The sequence below is a fragment of the Triticum aestivum genome, chromosome 7B (genome assembly GCF_018294505.1).
Source record: "Triticum aestivum cultivar Chinese Spring chromosome 7B, IWGSC CS RefSeq v2.1, whole genome shotgun sequence".
Taxonomy (NCBI): Eukaryota; Viridiplantae; Streptophyta; class Magnoliopsida; order Poales; family Poaceae; genus Triticum; species Triticum aestivum.
In genome coordinates, this window is record NC_057813.1 from 202,878,970 (window position 1) to 202,895,792 (window position 16,823).

Genomic DNA, 16,823 nt, shown 5'->3' on the forward strand with positions numbered 1-16,823 from the left:
TTTGTATAGATGGTTCGTTTATGTCAATTGTGAGCGGGAGGAGGCCACAGAAGAGCCGGCCACAAATCCGGCAGGAAATAGGGTCCAAAGTAGTCAAATGATTGAGATAGAGCATTTATTTTCAATCTAACCCTGCCATCCATACACCTCTTTGGTTTAGAGTTATTTCAGGGTTAGAATCTAACTCTACCCTCTAACTGAGTTAGAGTTCTCCTCGTCTCGGTTCATCGCCATCATACTTTCCCCATTCCTGTGTTTTCAGTATCCTGCGAATCAAAGAGGCCCTTTTTTTGCGGGAAAAATCAAAGAGGCCCTTAGACTGGTTTAGGTCCGGTCATTTTTTATAAACGTGTTATGTACAAAATTTAATGACCGTGCTCCGGTTTCCACAAAAATAATCCGGTTTCATGTAGTAATTCATTCATTTATTTATTCTTCTGTGGGGGGTTTGCATGTAATTCGTGAGGTCTGAAATGTAAAGTACCCCGGCATATGCTCCGAGTCGTGCATGCACTACGACCCAGATGCTCTATGTCCCACATGTCTGCGAATGGGAGCACATGGAAATAGCCTAGGAGTACATATAGGAGGATAAATGCGTGAAAAAATATGTACTGTGAAGCGTAGCCGCGGTTCGAAAAGGAGACCTAAAGTGATGACAGCTATAGGTCGCACGCACCCAACTAGTGGTACTAGACATACGACTAATTTTTCCCTCAAAAAAAAGAGGCACAAGTGCTCAGTAATTCAATTCAATAAACATGATTCCCATCTGACAACAGCGTCCGTGCTACAGCTAGCTCTCCTCCCTCGTTTCTCTCTTCTAATTCTAAACTCGGCCGACGCCCGGTGAGCGGGGTGGGTTTGCTCAACTGCGGCCCCACCTCACAATGAAAACGTTACGACTGGAATAAAAATGCCATATACTCCCTTCGTTCATAAATACTCCCTCCGTCCTTCAAAGAGTGTACTTCCAACTTTCTAGGAGGGTCAAACTATCTCAAAGTTTGACTGAGTTTCTACAAAAATATATCAATGCTTGTGAAACCAAATGGTTATATGACAAAAATATATTTTATCACGAATCTAATGCCTAATTTGATGACATAAATGTTGGTCTATTATTATATAAATATGGTCAAACATAATAAAGTTTGACTTTCCAACAAAGTTGGAAGTACACTCTTTTAAGAACGGAGGGAGTATAAGCCTTTTTAGATACTATTTCAAATGGAATATAGCATACAGATGTATGTAGACATAGTTTAGAGTGTAGATTCACTCATTTTGCTCCATATGTAGTAGTCACTTGCTGGAATCTTTAGAAAGACTTATATTTGGGAACACAGGGAGTAATATACTAATAAAACATTAAGGCCACGAGGTGATGCAGTGCTGGTTACATGTAATGCCCTGGATTCAATGCTCCAGGTGTCTAATAGTTATTCGCCGTCATTGCCATGTCATTTGCTTGCGTGTTGCATTTTGTCGTGTCATCATGTGCATTGCATTGCATACGTGTTCGTCTCATCCATCCGAGCATTTTCCCCGTTGTCCGTTTTGCAATCCGGCACACCTATGCCCTCCGACGTTCCCCTTTTCGTCTCCTGTTGTGAGTGGGTGTTAAACTTTCTAGGAATGGACCGAGTCTTGCCAAGCGGCCTTGGTATAGCACCGGTAGACCGCCTGTCAAGTTTCGTGCCATTTGGAGGTCGTTTGGTACTCCAACGGTTAACCGGGTAACCGTAAAAGCCCCTATCTCTTTGCAGCCCAACACCCTTCCAAAGTGGCCCAAAACCCATCTAACTCCCCTCCATGCTCTCGGTCGTTCGATCACGATCGCGTGGCCGAAAACCGCTCCTCATTTGGACTCTCCTAGCTCCCTCTACCTATAAAAGGCCTCTCTCCCCGAATTTTTCGGGCAAACCCTAGATCAACCTCCCTCTCGCCCGCCGGACATGTCCACCCGCCGCCGGACACGTCCAGCGCCGCCGCCCTCGACGAATCCGCCGCCACCACGTGTCGCCCACGCCTCCTCTCTCTCCTTCCCGCCGCCGCGGCCCGCGAGGCCCACGGCCGGCCCGCCCGCGCCCGCGCTGGGCCCGAGCCGTGCCCCGCGCGGCGCCGTCCGCGCCCGCTCCGCCGCCCCGCGGCCCGCGCCTGCCCCGCCGTCGCAGCGCTCCGCTGGCGCCGCCAGCGGCCGCCGCCCCGCGGCCCGCCCGCCGACCGGTCGTCTCCCCGCGTGCCTCCCGCGCCCCTCGGCGCTCCGAGGCCCGCAGCCCGCGCCTCTGCCCCGGACCAAACCGAGCTCTGCCGCCGCAGTAGCTCTGGCCGGCGCCCGCCTCCGCCCCTCGTCGCCCCTCGCCGGAGGCCCCTCCGCCGCGCCGCCCCTGCCGGGATCCGGCCGGATCCGGCCTGATCCGGCCGAGGGAGCCCCGGATCTGGCTTCCCCGCACCCCGGCGACCTTCCCCGACCTCTCTGGCCGTCTTCCCCGTCAACTCCGGCGATGCTCCAGCGAAGCTCCGGCCAGATCCGCCCCGCCTCAAGTCCCCAGATTCCAGTAATTTTCATGCCATGTTCGTCATGTCGTATCTCTGCATCCGTAGCTCCGTTTCGTGCGTGTAATATGTCAAATTGTTCGCCTCGACAGGTACATCATTTCATTCCATTGCGTCATATTCATCTGAGGTCATCTTGATGCCTGAATCATTGTTGCGAGAGTGCTTTATAATGTTTTCTGCTGTCTGTTACCAGAACGAGCTCTTTTGTCATTTTTGCCATGATTGATGTGTGCATCCTATGAGGTTGATGTCTACATGTGTTTTGAACTATGCCATCCCATCTTTACATGGGTGGATGCCATGTATTTTTGTGATCAATGTGGTGACTAGCACAAGCATGCAAACTAGGCTTCGTGTTAATGCTGATTTTAGTCCCTGTTCTGCTGTAATTTTGATGCCATGCAAACATGTTGTTACAGAGAGATCCATGCATAATTTGAGATACATCAGTAAGGGTGTTTTGAAAACATGGTTATGATCTATCCATCCATGGTCCTGGTTGCAATTATGGAGTAGTCTAACATGTCATTTTCGTGCTCTACTTTTGCTTCAAAATGTTTCCTGGCAGATTGTTTACATGTTATTCAATTTGGCCAAGGTTGTTGTAGTTGATCCTTGCATGCTATGAACTTGTTCTTGCCTTGGTTGGTTACACAAACATGCCTTATTACTATTGGTAGCCTTGCTATGCCATGTATTGCTCTGTAGTGAGTTGCACAAGCTCATTTACATGCCTTCATAATTATGTTCCTGCCATGTTTGAATCTGTAATAAAACTTGCTACGTTTACGTGGGTGCCATCATATTTTCTGATCCTTTTTCGCTTATGGTCAGTAAGGGACTTTTGATCTATGCAATTAGTAGATTCATGCCATGCCTTTGTTTGCCATTATAAGTTCCTGTAACATGTTGTTTGATAGCTCTAAACATTGCATTGTGATGTTATTTTCTGCAAAGTCTGAAATTGTTATAACTTGCAATCTTACCATGTGTGTTTGAGCATGTCTAGTGATTTCTGGAGATAGCTCAGTGTTCATGTTTTGTTGTGCTTTACCTGTACATCATGACCATGCCTTTTGTTTTCATATTAAGGTGTTGTAGTATGTTGTTTTGATGCTTGCAATATGCCTAGTTGCTGTTTTGGACAGCTTGTCCTTATAACTTGTTTCATGTGTGTGTGTTGAACCGTTGCTCCGTTTTGAGTGTGCTCTACTTGAATCTTGCTTAGAATTGCATGTAGCTTCATATTATCATGTTGCATCCTTGTTTTGAGGTGTTTGCTTGATGTTTGTATGCATTTTGCATCAATGCCATGTTTAACTTGTGTTGCTCATATCTTCTAGCCCGTAGCTCCGAACTAAATGAACTTTATATGTAACTTGACTAGAATCTCGTGTAGATCATCTTTGTGCATCTTAACTTGCTGTTTAACAACTTGAATATAAGGTTTATTCAGATCTGGACCAACTTCGAAATTTGCATATGAGGACTTACCGGAATTGTCATATGTTGTTCCCGGCCTCATTTAAACTTGCCTTGATGTGTTGCTCTTGTTTGCATCATCCCTTGCCATGAGTAGCTTCATGTAGCCGTGTCATGCATCATGCTTGTTGTGCATCATGCCTTGTTCATGTGTGGTGTGTTTACTATGTTGTGTGCTTCTTCTCGATAGTTCCTGTTTCGTTGCGATCGTGAGGATTCGTTCGTCTACTCTTGGTTCGTCTTCGTGGCTTCATCTTCTTCATGGACTCGTTCTTCTTCCTTGCGGGATTTCAGGCAAGATGACCGCTACCTTGGATCTCACTACTATCATTGCTATGCTAGTTGCTTCGTTCTATCGCTATGTTGCGCTACCTATTACCTGTTTATCAAGCCATCCCAAATTGCCATGAACGTCTAACCTTTGACAAATTTCCTATGCAAACCGTTGTTTGGCTATGTTACCGCTTTGCTCAGCCCTCTTATAGCGTTGCTAGTTGCAGGTGAAGTTGAAGATTTCTCCATGGTGGACAGGATTTTGGTTGGGATATCACAATATCTCTTATATTATTAATGCATCTATATACTTGGTAAAGGGTGGAAGACTCGGCCTTTTGCCTGGTGTTTTGTTCCACTCTTGCCGCCCTAGTTTCCGTCATACCGGTGTTATGTTCCCGGATTTTGCGTTCCTTACGCGGTCGGGTGATTTATGGGACCCCCTTGACAGTTCGCTTTGAATAAAACTCCTCCAGCAAGGCCCAACCTTGGTTTTACCATTTGCCTCACCTAGCCCTTTTTTCCCTTGAGAGTCGCGCTCTTGAGGGTCATCTTTATTTTATCCCCCCCGGGCCAGTGCTCGTCGTGAGTGTTGGTCCAACCTGTCAGCCGCCGGTGGCCACCAGGGGCAACTCTGGGCTGGCCTACAGGAAGTTTGGACAATCCGGTGTGCCCTGAGAATGAGATGTGTGTAGCTGTTATCGGTATTTGTCGGCACATCCGGGCGGCTTTGCTGGTCTTGTTTTACCATTGTCGAAATGTCTCGTAAACCGGGATTCCGAGTCTGATCGGGTCTTCCTGGGAGAAGGTCTATTCCTTCATTGATCGCGAGAGCTTGTCATGGGCTAAGTTGGGACACCCCTGCAGGGTATAATCTTTCGAAAGCCGTGCCTGCGGTTATAGGCAGATGGGACTTTGTTAATGTCCGGTTGTTGATAACTTGACACCAGATCCGAATTAAAACGCATCAACCGCGTGTGTAGCCGTGATGGTCTCTTCTCGGCGGAGTCCGGGAAGTGAACACGGTTTCTGGGTTATGTTTGACGTAAGTAGGAGTTCAGGATCACTTCTTGATCATTACTAGGTGACGACCGTTCCGCTTGCTCTCTTCTCGCTCTTATTTGCGTATGTTAGCCACCATATATGCTTAGCCGCTGCTGCAGCCTCACCACTTTACCCCTTCCTTTCCCTTTAAGCTTTGCTAGTCTTGATACCCATGGTAATGCGATTGCTGAGTCCTCCTGGCTCACAGATTACTACAAGAACAGTTGCAGGTACAGGTTTTTTCGATGATCATGACGCGAGAGCGATGCTTGATTGCATTGAGTTCATCTTCTGATTCTTCTTCGATCAGGGGATAGGTTCCAGGTCGGCGGCCTGGGCTAGCAGGGTGGATGTCGTTTGTGTTTCTGTTTGTGATTCATCCGTAGTCGGATTATGCTCTCATGTATTGTGATGTTGTATTCATGTGGCATTGTATGCCTTTTGTATGTATCCCCATCTATTATGTAATGTTGATGTAATGATATCCACCTTGCAAAAGCGTTTCAATATGCGGGTCTATCCTTGGTGGGACCTTTGAGTTCCTTTTGGATAGGGTTGCATATTGGGCGTGACAAGTTGGTATCAGAGCCTCGACCGACCCTAGGAGCCCCCTTGATTGTTGGCCATTGTTGAGTCTAGAAGAGAACTATTTTGAGTCTTAGGATTATATATATCGGAGAGTAGGATTCTTTTTACTCCTCAGCCCCCTTCGTCGCTCTGGTGAGGTCTCCTGACGTAGATGTTTTATCTTTCCTCTCCTCAAATTTCACTAAAAATTTTTAGGATCACGCGGGTATCTTGGAATCGTTCCGATGGTTTTGTGACGAGAACATTGTTCTTGGTGCCTCCTGTCTATTTATGTGGCTTTGACCCGGGGAGTTGAGCTCCGAGGTGTTGTCGTCACAATTTTATCGTTGCAGTTCTGAAATACCTGAGTTTTGCCGACATCGAAAATCTCTTTTATGCAGTTGTTGGTGAGATAACCTCGACGTCACCCAGTACTGGGGAGTTCGGGAGTATTGCCATAACTCGTATAACGGATGCTTTTTGAAGGTTGAGGTACATGATTTCCGAAGGTTTCTCGGTTATGTGTTGACGGATGGATACAGCTTGGATGTAGGTATTGTTAGTTTGGGTGAGATATATTGCTTCCCCTGTATCCCCAACACCAGATTGCATAACCAGAAAGTTTCGGGAGTTTTATAGGTGGGAATTCAAGTAGCTCTAGTTTTATCTTTCCAACAGACACATGTTACGATATGGGATCTATCATATGTTTGTTTCCGGCTTATTTCTGCAAGCCAAATCCTTTGTTTTGTTTTATTTGTGGTTTTCGAGTTGCTTCGAAGTCAAATGTTGAATCCATACCTTTCAAGCGGTGTTCTCATATTTCTATGGGAGTACTAATCCTTCCTGATCACCGAGGTTGTCATGTCAACTATTTTCCAAACCGGCGTGCTTCTCTTCAAGTGGATCCCATCATTTTTCCCATCCGCAAGATCAATTCTAAGTTTTCTCGACGGTGTTTATTTTATCTGTCCCAAGTTGTCTTTGTTTTTCCCACCCGCCCTCCCCTTTTCTTCTTGGAATCGGAGTCCGTAATCGAGTATCCATCCTACTCGTGCGAAGTCTTTGCTTTCTTTCCTCAATGATTTCAACCGGTGCAATCCCCCCTTTCAATCAATTGTTCAACAGTGTATCTTTTAGTGGGCCTTAACCCACAGGTCTTTTCCCAGGATCTTACCTGACTCTTCTAATTTTCCCAGAGCCATTCCCAAAGTCTTTCGAAGTTTGACGTAAGAATGAATTATCATCAGTCATATGTCTTTCTCCAAGATCTTTCAAATTCTTTTCATTGTTCGCTCAACCTCTCTGCTTTTCATTCTCCCGGAGTACCTCAGTAATTTTGGTGGTGTTTTCCCATCGTCATTTGAAGATCAAAGAAGAGTTTTTCCTCTAAATCTTGTGTGTTCTCGTGAAGTTTCGTGGTTCTAGCTTCATATCATCTTCTCGAATTATTCCATCTGTCGGAAGTCCCTTTTTCTCACCTATCCGGAGTATTTCAGGAGTTGATTTCTATTTGTTTTCACCGGAGGTCATCGTTCCAGAAGAATTCTTTGCCCTCATCATCCTAGCTATCGTCCTCTAATCATCCCGGTGCTTCGTTCAAGTGTTCATTAATCAGCTCATGATCTCCTTGGTCTTTTGCATCTGAATCCCCTCGAGCATATTGGTTCTTCTAATTCTTCTCGGTGATTCATTCTCTTTCATCAGTCATTTTCGAATCTTACGGTGGTTCGTTCAAGATTCTTTTTCCTTGATTATCATTTTAATTCATTCGTTCTTTCCAATCCTACCGGTGGTTCATGAAGACTTTCTCAAGTTTTGTGCTATCCCTTCTCAATTCTTTTTCAACAAGAATAAGTAGTATGCAAAAATCCATTGTTTGTCATCAATTTAATTTGATGAAGGATAAGCATACAATAAATCTTATTCTTATTTCATCGAAGTGATTAATCCTTTTCTTCGGAGTTTGTTCTTGGTGAATAAATTCTAGTTCCAAGTGTTTTTCATCTTTTCTTTTCCGGAGTTCAATTTCCTCGCTCATTTCGTCGGAACCGCCATCTAAATCATCGCAAGGCTCATCTTATGCTTTCATCCTTTCATTCTATCTCATCATCCTTTTTGTTACCGGAGTTCTTCATGGTGGTTCTTCATGATTTAATTCATTCTTCAAGAGTTCATCAAGATTCTTGTCGGTGGAGTTCAAGTATCTTTCCTTTTTGCCTTTCGAAGTGCAATTAATTCTTCATTTTCTTTTGAAGTGGAGTTTTGCATTTCTTCATTCTTCTTAGCTATTCAATCATTTCCGTTTGCGGCTGTATATCACCTCATAATTTCTGAGATGTTATCCATAAGTCCACAACAAGCTTATTCTTTCGTTGTTAATTTTCTCAACAACTCCATTCAATCCTTCTAAATTCTTTTCATTGAATACTCTTTCAATTCTTTCCGGAGGTTTTGTGTCATGTCTTCATCAAGTATCATCCCTTCTTCTCAAGTTCATGTCCTATTCCTTCCATATTCAACCGGAGTGTTGTCCGAATTTGATATTCCTTGTTCCTTATTTATCTCGTTTCAACCAGAGTGGTTTCAATTCCCTCTTGTCCATGGTGCTCGTCATTCATAGCTTTGCAACCTCCAAGGTTCAGATGGTGTTCCTTGTTTCTATTTTCTACCGCAGTGCACTCAATTGTGTTCAACTCTGTTGTGTTCTTTCTTTCAACTTTTCAACCTCTCAAGGTTCTTTGGTTTCACTCTTTTGTCGAAGAAGCAACTTAGTTTTACCGCTTATCTTCCTCTTCCTTTTCCCTCCGGTGCCATCCTAGATCTCGGGACGAGATCCTCTCGTAGTGGTGGAGTGTTGTAACGCCCCAGATTCGATGCGCTAGGTGTCTGCCAGTTATTCGCCGTCGTTGCCATGTCATTTGCTTGCCTGTTGCATTTTGTCATGTCATCATGTGCATTGCATTGCATACGTGTTCGTCTCATGCATCCGAGCATTTTCCCCGTTGTCCGTTTTGCAATTCGGCACTCCTATGCCCTCCCGTGTTCCCCTTTTCGTCTCCTGTTGTGAGTGGGTGTTAAACTTTCTCGGAATGGACCGAGTCTTGCCAAGCGGCCTTGGTATAGCACCGGTAGACCGCCTGTCAAGTTTCGTGCCATTTGGAGGTCGTTTGGTACTCCAACGGTTAACCGGGTAACCATAAAAGCCCCTCTCTATTTGCAGCCCAACACCCTTCCAAAGTGGCCGAAAACCCATCTAACTCCCCTCCATGCTCTCGGTCGTTCGATCACGATCGCGTGGCCGAAAACCGCTCCTCATTTGGACTCTCCTAGCTCCCTCTACCTATAAAAGGCCTCTCTCCCCGAATTTTTCGGGCAAACCCTAGATCAACCTCCCTCTCGCCCGCCGGACATGTCCGCCCGCCGCCGGACACGTCCAGCGCCGCCGCCCTCGACGAATCCGCCGCCGCCATGTGTCGCCCACGCGTCCTCTCTCTCCTCCCTGCCGCCGCGGCCCGCGAGGCCCACGGCCGGCCCGCCCGCGCCCGCGCTGGGCCCGAGCCGTGCCCCGCGCGCCAACCGTCCACGCTCGCTCTGCCGCCCCGCGGCCCGCGCCGCAGCGCTCAGCCGGCGCCGCCCGCGGCCGCCGCCCCGCGGCTCGCCTGCCGACCGGGCGTCTCCCCGCGCGCCTCCCGCGCCCCTCGGTGCTCCGAGGCCCGCAGCCCGCGCCTCTGCCCCGGACCAGACCGAGCTCTGCCGCCGCCGTAGCTCCGGCCGGCGCCCGCCTCCGCCCCTCGTCGCCCCTCGCCGGAGGCCCCTCCGCCGTGCCGCCCCTACCGGGATCCGGCCCGATCCGGCCGGGGGAGCCCCAGATCCGGCTTCCCCGCACCCCGGCGACCTTCCCCGACCTCTCCGGCCGTCTTCCCCGTCAACTCCAGCGATGCTCCGGCGAAGCTCCGGCCAGATCCGCCCCGCCTCAATTTCCATGCAGAGGTTGACCCCGAAAAACCTCCAAGTCCCCAGATTCTAGTAATTTTCATGCCATGTTCGTCATGCCGTATCTCTGCATCCGTAGCTCCGTTTCGTGCGTGTAATATGTCAAATTGTTTGGCTTGACGAGTAAAACATTTCAGTCCATTGCATCATATTCATTTGAGGTCATCTTGATGCATGAATCATCGTTGCGGGAGTGCTTCATAATGTTTTCTGTTGTCTGTTATCAGAACGAGCTCTTTTGTCATTTTTTCCATGATTGATGTGTGCATCCTATGAGGTTGATGTCTACATGTGTTTTGAACTATGCCATGCTATCTTTACAGGGGTATATGCCATGTATTTTTGTGATCAATGTGGTGACTAGCACAAGCATGCAAACTAGGCTTCGTGTTAATGCTGATTTTAGTCCCTATTCTGCTGTAATTTTGATGCCATGTAAACATGTTGTTACAGAGAGATCCATGCATAATTTGAGATACTTCAGTAAGGGTGTTTTGAAAACATTGTTATGCTCTATCCATCCATGGTCCTGGTTGCAATTATGTAGTAGTGTAACATGTCATTTTCGTGCTTTACTTTTGCTTCGAAATGTTTCCTGGCAGATTGTTTACATGTTATTCAATTTGGCCAAGGTTGTTGTAGTTGATCCCTGCATGCTATGAACTTGTTCTTGCCTCGGTTGGTTACACAAACATGCCTTCTTACTGTTGGTAGCCTTGGCATGCCATGTATTGCTCTGTAGTGAGTTGCACAAGCTCATTTACATGCCTTCATAATTATGTTCCTGCCATGTTTGAATCTGTAATAAAACTTGCTACGTTTACGTGGGTGCCATCATATTTTCTGATCCTTTTTGGCTTATGGTCAGTAAGGGACTTTTGATCTATGCAATTAGTAGATTCATGACATGCCTTTGTTTGCCATTATAAGTTCCTGTAACATGTTGTTTGATAGCTCTAAACATTGCATTGTGATGTTATTTTCTGCAAAGTCTGAAATTGTTATAACTTGCAATCTTACCATGTGTGTTTGAGCATGTTCTAGTGATTTCTGGAGATAGCTCAATGTTCATGTTTTGTTGTGCTTTACCTGTACATCATGACCATGCCTTTTATTTTCATATTGAGGTGCTGTAGTATGTTTTTTTGATGCTTGCAATATGCCTAGTTGCTGTTTTGGACAGCTTGTCCTTATAACTTTTTTCATGTGTGTGTTGAACCGTTGCTCCGTTTTGAGTGTGTTCTACTTGAATCTTGCTTAGAATTGCATGTAGCTTCATATTATCATGTTGCATCCTTGTTTTGAGGTGTTTGCTTGATGTTTGTATGCATTTTGCATCAATGCCATGTTCAACTTGTGTTGCTCATATCTTCCAGCCCGTAGCTCCGAACTAAATGAACTTTATATGTAACTTGACTAGAATCTCGTGTAGATCATCTTTGTGCATCTTAATTTGCTGTTTAACAACTTGAATATAAGGTTTATTCAGATCTGGACCAACTTCGAAATTTGCATATGAGGACTTACCAGAATTGTCATATGTTGTTCCCGGCCTCATTTAAACTTGCCTTGATGTGTTGCTCTTGTTTGCATCATCCCTTGCCATGAGTAGCTTCATGTAGCCGTGTCATGCATCATGCTTGTTGTACATCATGGCTTGTTCATGTGTGGTGTGTTTACTATGTTGTGTGCTTCTTCTCGATAGTTCCTGTTTCGTTGCGATCGTGAGGATTCGTTCGTCTACGCTTGGTTCGTCTTCGTGGCTTCATCTTCTTCATGGACTCGTTCTTCTTCCTTGCGGGATTTCAGGCAAGATGACCGCTACCCTGGATCTCACTACTATCATTGCTATGCTAGTTGCTTCGTTCTATTGCTATGCTGCGCTACCTATTACCTGTTTATCAAGCCATCCCAAATTGCCATGAAGCTCTAACCTTTGACACCTTTCCTATGCAAACCGTTGTTTGGCTATGTTACCGCTTTGCTCATCCCTCTTATAGCGTTGCTAGTTGCAGGTGAAGTTGAAGATTTCTCCATGGTGGACAAGATTTTGGTTGGGATATCACAATATCTCTTATATCATTAATGCATCTATATACTTGGTAAAGGGTGGAAGACTCAGCCTTTTGCCTGGTGTTTTGTTCCACTCTTGCCGCCCTAGTTTCCGTCATACCGGTGTTATGTTCCCGGATTTTGCGTTCCTTACGCGGTCGGGTGATTTATGGGACCCCCTTGACAGTTCGCTTTGAATAAAACTCCACCAGCAAGGCCCAACCTTGGTTTTACCATTTGCCTCACCTAGCCCTTTTTTCCCTTGAGAGTCGCGCTCTCAAGGGTCATCTTTATTTTATCCCCCCCCCCCGGGCCAGTGCTCGTCGTGAGTGTTGGTCCAACCTGTCAGCCGCCGGTGGCCACCAGGGGCAACTCTGGGCTGGCCTACAGGAAGTTTGGACAATCCGGTGTGCCCTGAGAACGAGATATGTGCAGCTCCTATCGGGATTTGTCGGCACATCCGGGCGGCTTTGCTGGTCTTGTTTTACCATGGTCGAAATGTCTTGTAAACCGGGATTCCGAGTCTGATCGGGTTTTCCTAGGAGAAGGTATATTCCTTCGTTGATCGCGAGAGCTTGTCATGGGCTAAGTTGGGACACCCCTGCAGGGTATAATCTTTCGAAAGTCGTGCCTGCGGTTATAGGAAGATGGGAATTTGTTAATGTCCGGTTGTAGATAAATTGGCACCAGATCCGAATTAAAACGCATCAACCGCGTGTGTAGCCGTGATGGTCTCTTCTCGGCGGAGTCCGGGAAGTGAACACGGTTTCTGGGTTATGTTTGACGTAAGTAGGAGTTCAGGATCACTTCTTGATCATTACTAGTTGACGACCGTTCGGCTTGCTCCCTTCTCGCTCTTATTTGCGTATGTTAGCCACCATATATGCTTAGCCGCTGCTGCAGCCTCACCACTTTACCCATTCCCTTCCCTTTAAGCTTTGCTAGTCTTGATACCCATGGTAATGGGATTGCTGAGTCCTCGTGGCTCACAGATTACTACAACAACAGTTGCAGGTACAGGTTTTTGCGATGATCATGACGCGAGAGCGATGCTTGATTGCGTTGAGTTCGTCTTCTGATTCTTCTTCGATCAGGGGATAGGTTCCAGGTCGGCAGCCTGGGCTAGCAGGGTGGATGTCGTTTGAGTTTCTGTTTGTGATTCATCCGTAGTCGGATGATGCTCTTATGTATTGTGATGTTGTATTCATGTGGCATTGTATGCCTTTTGTATGTATCCCCATCTATTATGTAATGTTGATGTAATGATATCCACCTTGCAAAAGCGTTTCAATATGCGGGTCTATCCTTGGTGGGACCTTCGAGTTCCTTTGGATAGGGTCGCATATTGGGCGTGACATTACTGGAGGCAAGAAGAAGAGATGCATCCATCGACGACGTCCACCTCCTCGACTCAGGGCGCCGGCCCACCGAACGGCGTCTAAGTAGTAGCGGCTTTCATGGCAGGTCGACGTGCTTTTGAACAATGGCGTCCAATGATTCCAGCCGCTGGAAGAAGGCCAATGTCTTTCTGTCCTCGCTTGCCTTGTAGTGGCCTATGTAGACGATTTCCTCGTATACGTGCATGTGCAGGTCGACGGTTTCTTGCATGGCGAGGCGCTGCGCGGCGAGCGCGGCCTCGAGGTGCACATACTTCGTCGCGACCTCCGGCACCTGCAGGGCCACCAGGGCTTGAAAGAGTTCGTCACCATGAAGGCCAATGAGGGTGGCAGGAAATGAGGAGCCTGGGCGAGCGGGCTGGAGCAGTACGACAAGGTCGTCCGCGCGCTTCTTGACGGTGGTGAACTTGCGGATGGAATTGAGCATCATGTCGTCCATGCGAGAGGCGAAGCCGGCGTCGGCGAGGGCTATGATGCCTGCGCTCGCCAGCACCGTCTGGCAATGCTGCATGGTGCGGGGCCCCGGCGCCTTGGATGATTTGGCACAGCCGACTGCCGCTCGCGTCCATCGCCTCCATAGGTGCTTGTGGCTTCTGGTCACTTGGTCTTGGATTGGAGTGAGCAGTGTTGTGCAGAGACTTGGGAGTAGATGGATTGGAGTGGCGGGGCTCCTTTATTATATGAGAGTCCAAACTCTGTTGCATTCACATCGTGCTGGCTCTAGTCTGCTTCTCCAATTAATTCCCTCTGCATGTAATTGAGGATGCATCATTGACCGTTCAACGTATCGGGAACCGCTACCCTCTCCCTCCTTGGCATTCAAGCACCTATGGACCCATCGACGACGAGGTGCCTATGGTGACTTCATAAATTTCAAGATGATAGTGTCGTGCATGTGTGCGTTCATAGGGGTGAGTGTATGCGCGTATATATGAGCGCTTGCGTCTGTATTGTGTCAAAAAAAACGTAAATGCGTGTCAAAAAGAGACTAGTCAGTATACTCAATATTGTGCACCTCGGAGAGGAAAACGATAGAACTAGTACGTATTTATTTACGGTGCTGATTCACTCATTTTGCTCCATATGTACTCCGTCTCGGTGTAGTCTAGTCACTTGTTGAAATCTCTAGAAGGGCAAATACTCCTTTCTGGTTTACAGGGCTATACTAGCAAGTAGTTGTAGTACAATAGTGGGCTCACATAGCAATTTTGTATCATGCAACGTTCGGTTTGCGCTTGGCTCTTCGCCTCTTCGAGAAGAAGAGCAATGATGTTACTACTACTGCTTCTACAGTGTCGAATCCGCTGCTGCATGTCCATCCACCGCGAGCGGGACGGATAGCTTGTTGTAGAAGTATTACTAAGCAAAAGCATGTCCTCGTTTGTGATCAACCGCGCGCATGGGCGAGGGAGAAGGCGTGTAGTAAAATCAAGCTTCTCCTCGTTGTACGAGTTGACGCGACACATCATAGCACTGGCCCCACGTGCTTGCCTCTAAACTTGGCTGAAAGACCCGCAGTGTACAATATATTTGCTGCAACCTCTAACATTTACCCACCACAAATTAAAATATATGTGGCCGTATGCATCGTTCTGATGCAGAGGCCGGGGAGTCCCCCCTTTTTGAAAAAAAACAAATTAAAATATATATTCATGTCTTGACCAGATGAGCGTTCAAACTACAATCACCAGGGTGACAGGTAGGGCCAGAAGACTATTTTAATTTTTTTTAAACTTCGAGACGGCCACATAGCATTGAGCTGACCCGAACGATTTTAGGGGTTGTTTGGTTCTAGGCCTTGGAGTGCCACACTTTGCCATACAATGTTGCCAAACTTGCCTAAGGTTAGTTCTTCAAAATGAGAGCCACAAGTTGGCAAGCCTAAGGGAATCTTGCCATACTTTTTGTGTGTATGTGATGTAAGACCATAGTGTGGCTTGCCTAAAATGTGGCTTGAACCAAACACACACCTAAGTTGGTCAAACTTGCCTAACCTTAGATGTGGCAAGCTTTGGCAAACTTAGTCTCAAACCAAACAGCCCCTAAGCTTACATGCACGGTACACGCTATCCTAGACTACTCTACACATGAAACTGCCACACGAGTGTCCGGGCTGTGCTTGGCTCTTCGCCTCTTAGGGAAGTCAAACAATGATGGAGTACTATTGCACTGGAGGAGTACTACAGTATGCTTCTGGCCATCTGACACCGATTGAACTGCTGCATGTCCACTACGTGCGGGAGAGAGAGCATGTAGTGAAAGCTTCTCCTAGTCTTGCCAGCCACCACGCTCATGGGCGAGGGATGGATGCTCCTGCCTTTGCGTGTATGACATGTGGACCTGACAGGTGGGTGGCCAACCTGTCATACAGCCAAAGGTAGGTGCAGTTAAGTCCGCGAGGGAGAGGATAATCAAACTTCTCGTTGATGTACGAGTTGACGCGACACATCAAAGCACTGCACTCGATATATTTCAATAATTTGCGGTTACCGATGCATTAATTACAACGCATGCATGCATGCCGTGACTCTCCTTTTGATACTTGCATGTGTTGATTTAATGCACTTTGCGTATAAATTTTTCTTGTTTTTCTCAGATTAGTCTGCGCGTCCGTGTTCGTTTCCATCTGTGCCCCCGCTTGATTAGTTCTGCCCCCATTAATGGCGACAGTTTCCAAAGCAGAAAATGGCTACAGGCAAACGCATGCAGCGCCGGATGCGGCTTGACCGCCTGGGGAAGCCCACTCAAGCGAAAAGGAAGGAGGACCAGCCAACCATTGCATGCACATTTACTGTCGATATTTATGCAGCTTACTCATGCGCAGGGGCAAATTTGTCTAGAAAACTCAAACTACTGCCTTCCTTGGTATGCGGGAGGAGAGTTATGCACAGAGTATAAAATTTGTGACGGTAAAGCTTTGTAATGCCCCGGCCCAAGCGAGAGATGGTTGTGCACGAGGAGGGCAAGATCATGCAGACAAAACAGGAACCGACGAGGGAGCTCCCTAAGGTCTCCATGGACCTCACCGTGCTCCACTGCACCTTGTGCCTCCGCCCCTTGACGCCTCCAGTGTATGAGGTTCGAATGCACCTCGTCCATTCGGCTGATTGAGTAAGGTGCGGGTTTCTTGATTGATGTGTTGTTCGATTGATTTCTGTAGTGCAAGGGAGGACACTTGGCCTGCACGGACTGCCGCGTCGAGCGCCCCGGGAACCAGCGGCAGTGCCAGAAGTGCGAGCGCGGTGGTGGCTTCAACTTGTGGAGCACGGTGGTGGAAGCCGTCATTTCATCGCTGAGGGTGGTGTGCTCGCACGAAGGCTGTGGGCTCTACGTCACTTACCACAAGCTCGCCGATCACCAGAGCGTGTGTCCGCTTGTGCCCTGCAAATGCCCCGTGCCAGTCTGCGGCTACGAAGGCCCGCCGACGGTGCTCTACCACCACATCAGCAA